This window comes from Lycorma delicatula, chromosome 1 (genome assembly GCF_047948215.1).
Source record: "Lycorma delicatula isolate Av1 chromosome 1, ASM4794821v1, whole genome shotgun sequence".
In the NCBI taxonomy this organism is placed as follows: domain Eukaryota; kingdom Metazoa; phylum Arthropoda; class Insecta; order Hemiptera; family Fulgoridae; genus Lycorma; species Lycorma delicatula.
Window position 1 is genome coordinate 350,542,145 of NC_134455.1, and position 14,500 is coordinate 350,556,644.

Here is a 14,500-nt window from a genome sequence, read left to right on the forward strand (position 1 = left end):
TTTCAAAATTGTGATGCTATTGTATTAATATTATAAATTTTGGTTATTGTTGAGCATCTTCGCTTCAAAAATTAAAATATTTAAATATAACCAAACAATTTAATAATCATTTTACTCGTATATTTAATTTTTTTTTTTTTTTTAATCAATAAAATTACAGTTTATTACGGTAGATATTTTTTTTAAATATTTCATTGAAGAAATAATTGAAGCTGGATAATTGAACATTTTTGAGTTATTTGATCATAAAAGTACAAATACAGTTTAAAATGATTGAAATGTAAAAAACGTTTTGGCTAAAAATGAATTCTACAACTTGACCGCGTATTCAGGAAAGTTGTTCAATTCGTTGCCGGCTTTTTTTTAATAACATTACAGATAAAAGTGATTTGAACTCATTAGTAAAACCAGAAAAACTTTTGTTAAAAACTTATCCTTAAACTTACAGTAAGTACTATCTACAATTATATTAACATATTGATAACATTTTAAATTTCGATCGAATGTTATCCCTAAGTTATATTATACAGAGTTTTAATAATTTATGAGAACTCTTAAACAACTTTTCAACAGTTAACCGTAAAAAAAATCTAATTTACTGAACACGTCTATCTTGAACCGATCTATTTTTCTATATAGATTACCATACCACAAACTCCTTTTTCCTGTTTTTATTTCTTTTTTTTTGTTTTTCGCGTCCGGCACCACCGTTAGGTATTTTCTTCAGAGGATGAGATAAATGACAATTTTGTAGCGTGTGAAAATGCCATGCCTGACCGGGATTTGAACCCGGGATCTCCGGATGAAAGGCCGAGATGCTACCACTGCCCCAAGGAGAAAAGCATATCATAAACCCCTAGTGACAACCACAGGAGGCATCTGAAAGGTTTTAAACGGCAAAGTTAGGATTATAAAACATCATTTTATTGAAACATAAAATTATTTCTTTAAAAAGCTTCGTTGTTAAGGCAACTCTAAACAAAATGGTAGCAATTTATTCTTTTTTTATAACTATCCTCTAAAGTGACTTACACAACCTTTTAAATAACTGATAAAAATTAAACATTAAAAACAAAAAATCTGACAACACAGTTGTAGGACTTTCCCGTCACATGACTTACACACGACTTAAGTTAGCAAGTCAGTGCTATACTAACGCTTCTTGTGGTAACAGGTGGTTACTATTGAAAGCGTACACCCACTTAGGTTAGAGAATTTTTTGGGGTGGGGATGAGATTTTGCATATTTTTCTTCCATATTTATTATTTTTTAATTGTTAACAAATATGACTAAGAAAAATCAGATCTTAATTAGGCGAAATCTCGAGATACTGAGAGTGACTCTAGAATCTCATTCCATGACCTTTTAAATTTAAAATTTAACGGCATCAATAGCCCATATATAGAAGTAATTTAATCAAGTTGGTCAAATTCGGTCCTGTAGTTCTGAAGATATAAGGTGATATAGAGTGTGATACCGAACACACAAACGTACATATGAACATCCGGAAAATTTCTATCCGGTTTTTGGATTCCTTAGGTGTCAAAACGTCAAGATCCGGTGAAAACCGCATATACTCAAATTGGACCGATTACATTATTTTCTCTTCTACAGTTCTGCTACAGCGCTAGAGGGGAAAGTAATAATGATAATTAAATTTTATAAACCTTCCTATTTCGAAACTATATACTAAAAGATATTTTTTGGTGCAAAACGAGAGCGAAGCAAGACTCAGTGGTATTGTTGCGCTAATTTTCCGGATATAGTGCAAGAGTGATAACTTAAATCCTGATAAGTATAGTAATCTAATGTATTCACTTATAATCCTAGAACTGCATAACAATAAAATGTGGTGTTCATTGCTTGTCATTCACATACTGAAACTGTTGACAAGATAAAAACTGAGTGTAAGTCTCAGTTTTTCTGATGCATAGGGGCAATTTTTTTCTCTCTCTCTCTCTCTCTACTCCCCTGGGCCGGTCCGATTGGTTGGTATTTCGCCACCCAGGGGAGTGTCTGATTACTCTAAAAGGCCTTCCCACCTACCGGCTAAATACCGGCATGGTAGGTTGGCCCGCCGGTCAGCTCTTTTGAGATTTTTATTTTTTATTGCCCAATTGTTGACACTACGCCATACCATGTATTTCGTGACGTGGTGTCGGGTCTTTTTTAAGGGTATTTGATGTTCGTTATCCTCACCACTCTTTTAGCAAGATTTCATAAGAAAGCTACTTATTGTAATGGGTACCGTGATTCGACTTTCAATTAAAATTTCGACATGTCTTTGCGTTTCACATTTCCCAGACTCAAAAACCACGGTCAGTTCAAAAATATATATATATATATTTCACTTTCTTGTGGACACGATAGCTGCCGTAATTTTGCGCCAATAACTTTAAAATTTATACATAAAATATAACAACCCAAAATCTTGGTTGGGGTCGTTAATGACCAAATTCGTACCATGGGGGTGAAAATGCTCTTTGGAAAAAACAGAATATCGCTATAACTTTCTTATTAAGTAAAATATCGAATTCGTTTAATGTTCCTACTATTGTTTGAATAAGGGCCTAAAACTTATCTACGTATGTTTTTTGATATCAGCAACCATTGGCCCAGGGGGTGGAAAAAATTGGGTTTCGAAGAAAAAATCATACTTCTCTTAATAGGCACAGTATCGAATCGGTTTAAAGTGGTTGTTAGTACTTTAAACATTACCTAAAATTTTTGTCTGAAACTAGTTTTGGTATGACCAACGCTTACGGCAAGGGATGACCAAAATGTTGCTGGAATTGAAAGATGGGGCTTGTCGTATGCTAAACATGTGAATTTTTTTTTACATGTAACCATTGTCGGAGTGAATAAATTTGAAGTTTTTCAAAACCGTTGAAATCTACTTCCGCCTTCCGGCGTTCCGAAAGGGATTGTTAATACTTTTATTATGATTAGTTATCAATAAAATTTGATTTTAAATAATTTTATTCGGCTTTTATTAATTTAAATTACAAGTTTTTCTTAAGTTTTATTTGATTATTTTTCATTTAACAAAACAAATTTATGCCTAAAAAAAAGAGTACTTCTGACTCCGATTTTTTGGCTTTTACTAAAATTTCACAATTCCTTTACTTACAACTTCTCTAAAACTTCTGGAGTTATATTTTTGGTACTCAATAGTTTAAATCTTCTCATGTTAGACTGAATTTAAAACTGTAAAATTTGCTATATAGTGAAGTTATTTCATCTTTAGAGCAAAAATCTGAGCGAAAATTTTCGTTACTCGTAACTCAAAAAGAAATCTCATCCAGATATATGAAATATTTTCATGAGAGGAATACTCCTTTAAAGTATTACAGAAACTTCTGAAACACCTGGTATATGTTACATATTACCTAACTAATTTTTCATTTTCATGTCACCTAGATTCAATTTTACTTTTTCGTTTAGATAGAACGGAACGCAAAAGTGGCTGGAGAATACAAAAGACAAATTCTCCCTTCGAATCGCAGAGCCTGGAGAATGTCCCTTGCTGCTGTATGATTCTGTTAATCGGGCGTGTTTCAAAGGCTTATTTTAATATCGGGTCTAAGTTTCTAGTTTTGTTATATTTTATGGACGGATTTGTGAATAGCGTTCCATATCCGTTTGGACCAGCGTTCTGAAACCCATTTCTGGGTCCTACCGCGGAAGACTTTTAAAACCTGTGCTCCCGACGTAATTCCCCTTCAGACCATCCACTGAAGTCCTTTCAGTGCTAACGCTTCATAGGCTAGCAGGAATACGCCACAACGCTAACTGTATGGAGGGAGCAATGCGCCTCCTTCTCCGGAGGGAGTCGCAATTTCTGATTTAATTTAATTAATTGTAAGTATTGAAATTTTTTAAGGTGTGGATAAAGGAGAAGATCTTCCATCTACCACTTTGGTGGCTGCCCTTCGTTGGCTTCTCTGCTGGGCTCTTTTTCCGGACTCCAGTCCGTTTAGATAGCGCTAAAACAGATTTATGGATGTAGAAGGAAAATTATTGTAATTGGTCCAATATTGACATATGCGATTTTTACCGGATCTTGACGTTTTGACACCTAAGGAACCCAAAAAACCTGATGAAAATTTTCCTGATATTAATGTTCATATGTACGCGTGTATGTTCAGTTTCAGCCTCTAAACTACTTTATATCTCCAGAACTACAACCGATTTTTACCAAACTTAATCATATTACTTATACTTCATATTACTGACATATTACTTATTACTTCTTACTTACTTATTACTTCACTTATTTACTTATTACTTATTACTTCATATTACTTATGCCATTAAATTTTCAATTAAAAGGTCAAGGAGGTGAGGCTGTAGAGCAAGGTTGCCTACAGTATCTCGAGATTTCGCCTAATTAAGACCATATTTTTCTTAGGCGCATTTGTTAACAATTAAATAATAACAATATTTGCAAAAAATAATTTTTGCAAAATCGCAGTCCCATCCCAATAAATACTCTTAACTACTGCTATGTCGTGACGTCACAGGTAAGCGGTAGATTTAAATAGATGAATAATATTTAGTGTAAAAAAGTAACTCGGTCTGACCGGGTCTCGAAATCGATCATCCGATTGACTCGGTACATGATGCGTTAAGTCTCGCGGTTACACCAGTCTGCCGACCGTAAGAGCGAAACTTTTTTTATGTAAGTTGCGAAATTACATTAATTCAGTTAGTGCCGTCCGTCGCCTCTAGTACCGCCATACCCGCGCGAATTAAATACGGTATACGCGCGCGCGCTTCAGTTAGAGTTGTGTGTGTAAGACGTGCACCAGAAAAAACCCACAACTGTGTGTTCAGCTCTTTTTTTACCTTTTACGCCAAATAAAATATAATTTACTATAATACCAGTACCTTAATTATCTTGTTAAATCCTTTTAGTAAACATAACCGCATACTTTAAAAATGAAAAATGTGTATAATTTTGCTTTTACTGTAACAAACATTTTATTCACCGAATGTTGAAGGAAGCAAATTCGTTAGGAAAGAAAATTACCTTATGAATTAAGTGAAATAAAATATTAAAAACGGGTTTTTTTATATAACATAAATGACAGAAAGAAAACCGTTGATTTAAATATAATGCACCAGTTATAGAAGTATTACGGCTAGTATTAAATATTAAAAGGAAAGTGATTTCTTTTTGAGATCTTTCAAATTTTTTATGGTGGAATATATACGTATAAAGAAAGGCGAAAAAAATATTACTTGTATTAAAAATGCTTGCATGCTTTATTAATACATTTTATTATTAATTATTTTTAATTCAGTTAGTGATGGAAGTGAAAACAGGCACATAATTGACAAGACTGCGTTATTTTTTGGATATATTTTAACAATTTCAGCCATATTTCAGCTGTTTATCTACCGATTTAAAAAAATGAGGTATAATTTTGTTCATAATAAAAAACTTAATATTTTATCTAACAAAACATAATTCGGTTAAATTAATATTTACGGAGCTATTAATGATTAAAAGGTTTAAACTACCCAATTTTGGAATTTTCAAAGATAAGGTTTCCAAACTTATTTATTTTGTAAAAGATATTGTGCATAAAATTTGATTAAAATATCTCAATTTATTTTTATATATAAATTTTTATTTAAAAAAATACAAAATCGCGGATAGAGAAAATGAAGCGAGATACAATGCCTTTGCCACATGAATTCTTTGTTTATTTTGATATTCTTAATTATTCCGTAAGTTTAACATTAGCCAACACTTTCCGGAACACTCTTTATAATCAATGTTTTATTCAGTTAAATCATTAAAACTAATCAAAACATATTCACAAAATACATACATTTTTTATATTTATAATTATTAAACTATTCTTATACGATGACGTCACTCCAGAGTTATAAATATTTTACATAATATTATAGCTGTGCGTGCATATTGCCTGTTGTATACTTCATTCTCCCCTAACAAAACTTCCAGTGTTGCCAATAGCACGCAGTATTAATAATAAATTTCATTATTACTTCCAACTCACTTAATACTACGTATCTAACAAACTTACCAGACGTTAAAGAAAGAAATTTTTTTGATTTAAATTAAAAGTTAATTTTGTACTAAATTTAAAATTTCTTTAATAAAGCATTTAAAAACTTTGACGTTTGATAAGGTTTTGATGTAGTGTAGCATTTAAAAAGAATTTAAATATAAAAATTTGTATATAATAGAATATTATAATATAGATCGTTTAAAGAGCTAAGTAGATGAGCTACTCCTGAATAGACCAAGAGATCTCGTGGGAAAATCTTGAATATAGCAGCAACACAAATAAATATAATTAATTATAAAATAAAAAGAACTTTTTTTTTATATGTAAATACCTGATGTAATATTACAATTAATAAATACATGAAGATGCTAAATATGAAAAATAATTACAAAATAATTCACGTTTCAAAAGGTGATGAAAATTAAAAAAAAAAAAAAAAAAAAAAAAAAACTATTGGTTGATGAATACACAGTGTTCCTTTCTCTGATGCCAATTCAAAAATGCATTCAAATAAAAAGGTAATTTTAAAAAATCAAGGTTTATAGAAGACTTCAGTTATTGCAAGTAAAGCAATGTATTATAATTATAACTATTTACAATTGTAATAACATATATTTTTTATTCTGATCCTATGAAATAACATATTACAGAGATCACTTCAGGTAGCTATGCTTCTCTCAACCCACCGGGTTGGTCCAGTGGTGAATGTGTCTTCCCAAATCAGCTGATTTGAAAGTCGAGAGTTCCAGCGTTCAAGTCCTAGTAAAGTCAATTATTTTTATACGGATTTGAATACTAGATCGTGGATACCGATGTTCTTTGGTGGTTGGGTTTCAATTAACCCCACATCTCAGGAATGGTCGAACTGAGACTGTACAACACTACACTTCATTTACACTTATACATATCATCCTCATTCATCCACTGAAGTATTATCTGAACGGTAATTACCGGAGGCTAAACAGGAAAAAGAAAGATATGCTTCTCTCCAATAAAAAAAGAAACTTACCCAGTATTTTCCTGGATGGACCAAGGGGGACCGTGGAAAAATGCCTTGAACAGAGCAGCATCACAAAAAGCATTTATATATAAAATCTATACATAAAAATTAAAATTAAAAATAGTTTGTCTGTCTGTATGTCTCTTATGCCTTCTTAAACCGTTCATCCAATTGCGATGAAACTTAAGTGAGTTGTTGTGCGCACGCTCGCGAAGGATCCTGAATTTGTTTGGACCCGATATGTGGCGCTGGCGTCGAGATATTTCGAAAAATTATATTTATGGACCGATTTGGTTCATATTCAGAATATGAATATTAGTTACGTGAAAAGAAATATTTTTGCAAAAACTATACCCCCTAGGTGGGGCCCCGGTGTCGAGATATTTACGAAGCAAACAAACAAATATACAAACAGACTTTTTTATTCTATATATATATATATATATATATATATATATATATATATATATATATATAAAAGGCATGTTCGTATGTGTGTTCGGTGTCCGCTAAAGACCAAAAAACTAATGGACCTATTTACTCGCGGGAAGTGGGGAAAAGGGGAAAATGGAAAACTGGGAAAGGGGAAAATGCGGAAAGAGAAAAGGGGAAAATGGGAAAGGGTAAAAAGGAAACTGGGAGAGGGGTGGGAGAAGGGTGAAAGGAAGAAGTTGGAAAGGGAAAAGGGGAAGGAGAATAAGTGAAAGGTAAAATTTGTGAAGTTCCGTAATGTTCAGTTTTTTAATTTTTTATCAAATTTTCAATTGTGTTCATTTAAACTCTCTCTCTCTCTCTCCATCCCTCTCTCACTCGCCCGCTCTCGCTCTCTCTCTCTCTCTCTATATATATATATATATATATATATATATATATACTCAAATCTAGCAATAGCGAAGCATTGCCGGGTCTGCTAGTATAAAATAAAAATGTAATATAGATGTGATTAAAGTCCATTTTAATTGTTTAAAATACTAGAAAAAAGACGGACCCATGTCCCGCCCCGCCACGAAGATTTTACATGATTTATGTTTCATTACACATGATTTTGTTAAATATTTTTGCCAATTGTAACTAAATAACGTTCATAAATTTAGGGTACTAACAACAATAAAAACTTTTACAACGAAAAGCTTCAGAATCCTTAGCATTTTTATCTGTTTCATGAGTTACGATATTTTAACACAGCTCTGACCCCAATTATTTTTCTTTTTTTATCCGCAAGACACAAATATAATTTTTGATAAATCATTCGTATCAAGAAGTAGAAATTCTTCGATCGAATGAATCGTTGGTCTGCAACACGCATTTGCCCAACTGGTCGGTGCACCACTTGGTCCGCTCTGAGCCAATAGCAGCTATAATAAAAATTTGAGCACATACCTCAAACAAACAAACCCAGGCACCATCATTTTTTATGGAATGTGAATTCATAAGGCCTAGATGAAAATTATTTTAATTCATCTTTATGCATATGTAAAAATGATCAATATGATAAAAATTTATCGACAAAATAGTACTGTTTCTTTCCGTAAAAGAATTTTTTTATTGTAACATTAACAGTCAAGTCATTAGCGACTTAGATCAAAATTAAGTGTGCACAGATAACTAATATTCGAGATCAACAGTCTTAACATAGTATATATGACAAACATTAATACTTGTTCAAAATCAAACAATAAACATTAGATGCCAAACTTCAAATAAGAGACATCAAAACGGGCAAATAACAATTAGAATATTTTGTACACAATACTTCATAAAAGTTCCCGCGTATACAAAACCGCTAAATTGAGTTCTTCACCCACTATTATAAAATAATTGTAGCATTTTCTTGATATCGCTATTTCGGTTGAGCAAATTCTTCATATTTCTTAAGGGTGATCACAACGGCAATGATGTCATCTATCTTATACGCGGCCCCAGTCTGGGGCACTGCAATGAATGTACAACGCAATAAACGCAAACTTAGAAGCGTGCACAGAGTAGCACTGATACGAGTTGTCTCAGGATATAGAACAATTTCTTACGATGCGTTATGTGTCTTAGCTGAAACGCCTCCCATTGAATTACAGATAAAAGGCCGAAGCATGAGGGCGGCAGGTGTGCCAAGAGCCGAGGTAGAAGACACAGTCGTTAGCAACTGGCAAACCGCATGGTCATCCGCTCAAACAGGTGAGTGGACAAGGAGACTTATTCCCAATCTGAAAGAGTGGTTGGGTAGGGAGAAAGGCGGACTAAATTTCCACACCACTCAGTTGATGACAGGACATGGATCGTTCGGGAAATACCTTAATAGAATCGGGAAAAGGCAGACGTCAAGGTGTCCGTACTGTCAGGAAGAAGACGCGGAACACACCGTATTCAACTGCTATAGATGGGAGGATCTCAAACATGAAATAAGGCATAATAACCTGACACCTGACAACCTGGTTAGCTGGCTAATGCAATCCAATAACAACTGGGATTGGTTTTCCAATTTTGCGAGCACCGTCCTCAAATCTAAAGAGGAAGAGGAGAGGCATCACAGACGATAGGCGTGAAGATAGGGCAGGGAGGACAGTCCCACCCCGGAGGACCCGTATGCTTAGGTATGCGGGTTCCGGTGATGGGGTGGGAACTCCTGGGGTTGCTTGAAAGGGATAAAGAAAAGACCGAGTCCCGGACGGCGGTGTCGGTTCCTGGGGGCGCTTCGGTGCTTGCTGGGGCTGGCGCCGCCGGTTTGAGGCAGGCATAAAAGAGTAAATACCGAGACCCGGTTCTCTGCGTGTGGGGGGGGGTACGGCATAGCCGGACCTTCCCTTACGTGCGGAGGATTAGAGGCAGGCAGCAATAAGAAAAGATCCGGAACCGGGGGGGCTGATCTACCGTGCCAGACATACAGCCGGTGGGTGGGGAGGTCCCCTTAGAGTCACAAGGACACATCCCTGGGCCGCGTATACTTGAGTGGATGTCCGGCCCAGGGATGTAGTGAGGAAAAAAAAATTCTTCATATTTGAACCCAGGTTTAACTGTCGACAATTATCCTCGAAAATTGGGCAGTCTATGGGTGAATGATTTATGGACCATTGTATTTTTACCCTCACAGTTAGATTGAGAAGAATCGAACAGATGGGAATGAGTTACCTTAGTGTGCCCAATCCTCAGCCGTGTAAAGATAACTTGTTTTTGGGAGGTGAAAGGTTTCTCGGAGATATTTCCCCCGATTCCATGCCGCCTCGTGGGTGACATAACAGCCAAAACCTATACCATTGAGCATATAGTTTGATATAGTTTTCCTTTGTTAAGCCGCTCTCACACGTCATATCTAATCGGAGGCCATTTGACGTGACTCTCTTGTTACCTTCATCGGCCTGTTTACTCTCGTGTATGCCACAATGGTCTGGGACCCAAACGAATATATTTTCTTTATTTACTCCTGAAAGGGTGTCATAGATAATCCGAATGATTAATTCAGATCGTCTGCAGTTTAAGCTCTCAAGGAGTTTAAACTAGAGTCATTTCAATCAGAAATTTGAGGACTGTGGATATGGATAATTCTTAAAACAGAGTATATTGCTTAGGCTTTACAAAAAAGCACAGAGAAGTAGGCATTGAGCTTATATAGTATCTAATTATCAGGGAGTATGATTGAACAGCTACATCCTTCAAAAGAAAATATTTTTATTTTTATTTTAAATGATTTGGTGAGAAAGTTTTTAAATGGTTCTTTAATTTATTTAAGAAAAATGGTAAAGGAGACATATAATAATGTCATTTTCTTATGCTGATTTACACGAAAACAGTTCCCTTGTCTGTGTAGATTTTATTTAAAATAATTAATTATTTTTTTATAACAAAACTGCACATTCGGAAGTATAAATACGCAGCTAAGATAATTTTCTAAATATCGGTCTGACCCCCGTAGAGGAAGATACCCGCCTTGTGACGATTTCAGTCGCACTACACCATCCTCTCTGTGATGGGCTTTACCGGAGGTCGTCTTTTAGACTCTATAAAATTGTTAACAACACATTAATCAGTTTGGCCTCTGTCAGGATGCTATCGATGCAAATGCTTCGGCAGACATCTTCATCACTGTACATACAACCTACTATCACTTTCGTATGGCTTCTTCCATCCACGAACCTCAACTATCAAATTAACCGATTCGCGGAAGCGCGATCGACGCGCCTTCCTGTACCACGGAAGATTTCACACAAAAACTCTTCCTCTACCTAACACAAAATTTAATTAGACTGTGCACTCAAATCATTACTCGGTTAAGTCTTTTAAACACCAAAATACTATCCTCATACCAACAAAACAAATTGTTGATCGCAACAACCACAATTTTGTCCTGCAATCAATATACTCAAAGTCTTCTGATTTACTTGAAAATCAAGAAACACATCCACAAATTTAATAAGCCCCTCTAATGGAAATATACCCTACTTCTCTCTGTTCTGGTCCGCTTTCGGGAGCAAGGTCAATGCTTACACCCTGCCACACTGAAGCTCCATCACAGAGTTCTCCACACATTCATTCTCTTCCTAAAAGAGAATATCTTAGCTAACCGGGTCTCGATAACAAAACGCTTGTCTTGGCGAAGTAAGCACCCCGGTGGGACCCTTGCCACCCGGGTTGCTATCCTATCTATACATCTATAAAAGCATCAGACCCCCCTCAGCTATCCTTCGCAGGCCTAAGAATGTAAATATCGGTCAGTAAGATACACACTTATGAGTGCCAAAGAATGATCTGACAGCCCATTTTTGTATCTTGAAAATTCTTTTTTGAATTTTTGAAGGAGCACCAAAAGTTGACGCGAATATTTTTAAACATAATAAATATTTAATAATGACAGATTTACGGTTTATTAAGGCGCTTGAAAGTAGAATAATACAGTTTGAGTCTGTTAAAAACGAAATCAATTTGATTATACCAAGATAATTTTTTATCTAATAAATTGCACATTGTGAGAAACAGAAACAATATCTCTTAATACTACGAATGTGATAAACAATGATACGTCTACCTAGGAAACATAATAATAAAATGTTCTTTGGTGGCTGGGTTTCAATTAACCACACACCTAAGAAATGGTCTACCTGAGACTGTACAAGACTATACTTCACTTAATACTTATACATATCAGCCTCATTCATTCTTTGAAGTAATACCCGACGGTGATTCTCTGGGGCTAAACAGGAAAAACATATTCAATTCCGTGCGACGACGATTTAATCAGACAAGTCCAGTGGGCTCACGCACCTTTGACGACGAAAAATTCATAACTTATTTCTGTTGCCAAAGGTGATGTAAAAGGATTATTCTTTTTCTTTAATGAATATCTTTAATTCACAACTTCACCCGTAAAGGGGCTAGAACCTCGGTCTATAGCTTAAAATCTTCCCTGGGATAACACACATGTATCGTGTAAATTTAAAAGCAGTCGGTTGGTCACCGCGTGAGCGAGAACAGACAGAGACAAACTTTCGACTCTATATATATAAATAATTGTCATTGTCGAAAAAAGTTATAAATTTACAAACAAATAAAGTTTCGTTTTGCAATTTAATTGTATTATTATTCTACAATTATGTTAAACTGTATAATAAATTACACTTTTTATTATTGATTAAACTCCAAGTAAAAAGATTTTATTTTGCTTATGGTAACTGGTAGAGAGTTAAAATGGTGGTTTACGGAGTAAAATGGGAAAGATAAAATTAATAATTCTGGTGTAGTATTCTTTATTGGGTAAAGGAAAAGTTTTTTTTTATTGCAAAATAAAAACTTTTAATTTGGTGAATTAAAATTAATCCTCTTTTTACAACCTCAGGCGTAAAATTCGTTTTTTATTATAAATGGCCTGTAAATAACTAAAAATGTATAAATGGAATATATTTTATTAATTAAATGTGTAATAAACAAAATGTATCAGAGTGGTGCGGATTTTTACCACTTTTCTTCCCATAATGAAGACCAATAGACAATACCCAGACAGACCGGTTATTTTTTTACGTTTACAACAACAAAACTCGATACCGTCCCTAATCATCAATTTTGTTTGATTCTAAAAAAAATTTGCTCAAAATAAACCTTTTACTAAAAAACCCTATAGAAATAAAAATAAAGATCAAATAAAACTATTTTTTTTAAATAAAAACCGAATTTAATAAAAATAATAGTTTAAAAAGTTACAAATAATTATGTTTTTATTTATTAACTAAAGTAAAAGTACTTAATCATACAACAAATAAATATTTTTTTTGAAGTCGGCCGAGTTACTTTTAAGTAGATTTTATAAGAACGCTACCTATTGTTATGGGTACCATGATTCGACTTCCGGAAAATTTCGACACATCTTCACGTTTCACATCCCCCAGACACCAGAACGACCGTCAGTTCAACAACGTTCATGTATACATTTATATACATATATCTTTATATATATATATATATATATATTTCTTGTGTGCGTGTGTATGAAAGTGAACTCCTCCTAAACGGCTGGACCGATTTTGATGAAATTTTTTGTGTGTGTTCAAGGGGATTTGAGAATGATTTAGATTCACAATTTGGTCCACTGGAAAATGTTTTTTTAATTAATTTTTTATTTATAAGTAGTTGTTGATTTTAGAATATTTTACATTAGATCCGGCAGACTGCACTACCATCGCAGTATCGAATATTCAATGATATTCTATTTTAATTTTAGTTTGTCCCGACAGTTGGTGCTGCGATCAAATTGAGAAAAATATTTCGTAATTTTGTGTTATTATTGTGTTACAAAAAATCGCGAGAAAACAGTTTTTTAATAAATAAGAGGCTAATAAATCAGATGGAAATGTAAACAAAGGAAAACCAATCAGATCAATGCAAGATGGCCGCTGTCAAACACAACGACCAATCACAAAGAGCCCGTATGGCCGTTGCTAATATAAACAAAATCACAACTGATTAAGTAACAAGTAGGCAGCACTTCGATCGCGTTTAGAATTATGCGCGTATTGAGAAATATTATATTATTATTTATTGAAATAACGTTTTAAAGTGTAATTAAAAAATATACATTGTGCAAATTTGTAAGGTACAGTATTGAAGTGAAAATGTTTTTTTAATTTATTTATGTGTTGTTGATCTTGGGATGGTTAAGGTTCACAATTGGGTTCGGTTGACAGCGTGTGGGTCCGATAGGCAGAGCTGCGATCGCGTTTTAGAAGTTTTTTTTTTTTAATTTTTGGTTTATCACTCAAACCCGGTAGTTGGTGCTGCGATCGGATTCTAGGATTTTTTTTATTTTGTTGCTTTTTCGCATATCAGTTACTTGCGTCGTAGCTTAGTGTTGTTCTTACATTAAAATTCGTATTTAGAGAATAGTTTCTCTGTATTTAGGTAGTGAGTGCTGTTCTGACAATTGGATTTATTTACATTCTGAATTTTATAAAGTTAAAGGTGAAATTTTATAAGGTTC